Consider the following 3,719-nt stretch of genomic DNA (forward strand, 5'->3'; position numbering starts at 1 on the left):
TCATTCAATCAACTTTCTGCTCTCATTTTTTGCAACATAGCATTACTAGAGCTGGCTGGCTGCTGAATACGGAACAATCTCTTCCCATGATTTTTATCTTTTTATTTTGTATAACTTCAATATAGTTCTGGTCTATATTAGGAATTCCGGCCTATAAGGCCAAGCGTTGTGGCCGGTGACCCAATGCTGTTTTATGGAAAGCTCGCTTTTCCGGTTGATAGATGTTAATACGTGCATGTACAATTGATTAACATCTATATTCCTTTTCGTATAGGAGTAAAGGTGCCTCTTGTATATTCTTTGTATAGTGTATGTACTTATTTGTACATGTTATACACTCCCGCATATTTAGCGATGTGCGGACTTGTGATTTATTGTCTGTTTTATGAAGGGCACTACAGGTATTGGAACGTTAGGCCAGAGCTTCTATCCCGTTTCTGCAGCTCTGAAATTTAGTAGATTTTAGGAGGCCGTACTTGAATTCTGCTTTCTTTAGACCCCCCAATAAAGATAATGTTTAGTAGTAAGTCTTTCATATTGAAAGTGTATTTTATAGAAACGCTTAGAATTAAAATGCATATAGTTGAAGAATTTGTATACAAATCGTATGATGTGGCAGAATTTTCTTGTAATGATATAAAGACAAAACAGTAGTGACAAGATATATGTCGGAATACATCTAATCTCCGCTGCTATAATCCGCTTGGTCTTTTTCGGTGAAGATGCCTGAAAACTTTAAATCATTCATTCATTTTTCGGTGAATATATAACTTGTTACATAATGTTACTGAAAACGGTTCAATCTTAAACCTTCCAAAGATGTTTAGTTTTTTAGTTGAAGCAATGTTAGTCACATTATCTTTTTTTAACTGATAGGAAAGATGAGTGAAAAAAGAATGAGGGCAGTTAGCTATAGCTAATGTAATGTTAAGTGTGATTTAGCCACAATTTTAAATATTTAATGAACATATTTCATGTTATGGCATTAAAATTAGCATAGTACGATAATTTCTTATTAATCATAAACATTTTGTTTTTTGGTATTCTTAAATTATTAAACTGAGCTGTACACGATCGCATGTTATTGAACATCTGGCCTTAAGAGCGCAGAATGGAATAGTGGCTTTTTCGTGATGAAAATTTTACGTTTTAACATTGACAGATTTAATTGAATCAAGATGGTTAAGATGTAAGTTTTGTACTTGAAAATATGATATGGGCATAATTATGGGGCTTAGTTTTATAGGTTCTCTGAAATGATTAATTGAAAATGAACCGCTCGGAAAAGACTACAGCTTAAATGTTTGTTCGTATGTTAATCAGACCTCAAAATGGAGCTTATTTTTAGTGTTATTTAAAATATTCCATTCAAAATAAATCTTTCAGAAAGGAGACTACAGCATAAATGTATATTGTAGAGTCAATACCTCTCACACCTGAATATGTATAACTTGTGCAAATGTTCCGAATGTTTGTTGGACCTCAATGGAGAAAAATTGTACCCAATTCCAATTTGATTACAGTGATCGTAAAAGGGACTTTTGACAATGAATTTTCATTTGGGGAATTTCACCGTTTGACCTTTTATAGAGGCAATGAATCAGTCTGACTTGATAGTATTGCTTTGTGCCGTGCTAAATTTGATCTTCCGTAAACGAATTGGCCATAATAAACATTACTAGGAAATAGTCTCTCTCTCTCTCTCTCTCTCTCTCTCTCTCTCTCTCTCTCTCTCTCTCTCTCTCTCTCTCTCTCTCTGCATGCACGTCCAGTTTGAAATTAACCCTAGAGTGTTTTTAAAGATAGTGAATTAGGGTCGTCAAAACTTAGATTTTTTTTTGTGTTTTCATTTTTCTAAATTTCCATTTATTCAATTTATACCTCAAAGTAGCAATCATTTTCAGTTACCAACATATCTGCCTCATGTGACATGGAAAACCAAAAAATTTATTCTTATTCCGAGATATTTTTTTTTATTCTCTATCGTAGAATACAACACACCATAGCTGGTATGTAATGTCTGGTATGCCCTCAATTATTGAGATTTGATAATTAAAAACAAACAAGTTTCTCTTTACACTTCATTTGGTCTTTTATGTATAGTTAATTCTTTACAATTTCATTGATTGATTTTATATATTTTAATCAAATAGTCTGTTTTGAGTGTAATAGTTCTAAACCCATTATCGTATCAACAGCTGTACTCTGATGTAGTCAGAAGTTTTAAGACATTACCTTAATGAATAACCTTAATGGTTATTCAGAGCTACCTTCTATCAGAGAGCATAATGCTCTTAGGGTTGTGGTGGACTGTTGGAAACGTCCCTGCCTGGCTATCACCGGACAGGGGTTCGAATAACGCTTTAGGTCGATAGTTTCTCATTGTGTCTGCAATCTCGTCATCCTTTGGAGCGAAGGATGGGGGTTTTGGGGGAAGGCTACAGGTGTAACTGCCCATTCATCAGCAGCCATTGCTTGGCCCAAGGTTGGGTGAAGAGAGGGCTTGGGTGCTAATCATAAATATATGTGGTTAGTTTTTAAGGCATTGTCCTGCTAGCTAGGGCACTGTTATTGTCCTTTTCATGAGCGGCCTTTAGAACCTTCAAGGAAGTGTGATAAGATTATGCAGCGATTCCGTAAGCAGATTTACATTGCCCTTTAGCAATCGAAAACTGCAAATGTATCGGTTTTGTAATTTCAAAACTTTCGAAGATTTAAAAAAAAAAAAAATTTGTACTGTAGTTTTCGCTGGTTAGCTAAACAATATAAAATCAACCATTATAATTCCTTTGGTGCATCATGCAAATCTGATTGTACTGAAAATTCATCAAGGTGACTTTCAATGTAATGGGTTTGATTTATATCATATATGTAATTTAATTAATCGGATTTAGAACCGTCCAGTCAATTCTGGGGTAAAATAAGAATATGTTAATTAAATGGTTTTGTATTGATTAATGGAAGCTTACCAAATCAGATAAAGGGGAAGACTAGACTCCAGCAGTGGTGGCAAAACAACATCCAAGATATTTTTTTCTCCCGTAAGTGATCGATAATTATTTGTGGTTCCTAAACCATTGTGTTCCCTTTTTGGTAAGGCTGTTACTTACCGGTTCCCTCGTGCTCAGATATCTAGATGCTTTAATACAGCTAAACTGATATCACAGTGATAACCATAGAGGAAGTAGAAGCTGTTATTGTGCTTTACTGGGAGAGTGACTAATGAAGACTTTTTTCGTCAACTGTTAGTAATTGGTCCATCTTATTTGTAACGAGGAGGAGACAGCCTTTGAATTAAACGTCAGTCGGAAAGGGGTTCTGGTGGCCTATTGAAAACGTCCCTGTCTGGCGATCTGGTGGACGGGGATTCGAGTCCCTCTCAATCTTGGTCATTTCATATAGTGTCTGCAATCTCGCCATCCTTTTAAGCTAAGGATGGGTTTAAAGAAGTCTATAGGTCCTTTTAAGTCATCACCAGCCATTGCCTGTCCCTCAGTGGTCCTAGCTTGTGTGGAGAAGGGCGTGGGCGTTGACCATATGTATATACTGTATGGTCATTCTCTAGTCTAGGGCATTGTCAGTGTCCCTTACCTCTACCGTTCATGAGTTGCCTTGAAACTTTAAGCCTCAAGTTACTAACTTGCGCCGCTAAAAAGAAAACTAGTGCTTTTTTAATCGTAAATTACTGGTCTTTGGTTGGAGGATAGAGGATGCTGTAC

This window comes from Palaemon carinicauda, chromosome 3 (genome assembly GCF_036898095.1).
Source record: "Palaemon carinicauda isolate YSFRI2023 chromosome 3, ASM3689809v2, whole genome shotgun sequence".
Taxonomy (NCBI): Eukaryota; Metazoa; Arthropoda; class Malacostraca; order Decapoda; family Palaemonidae; genus Palaemon; species Palaemon carinicauda.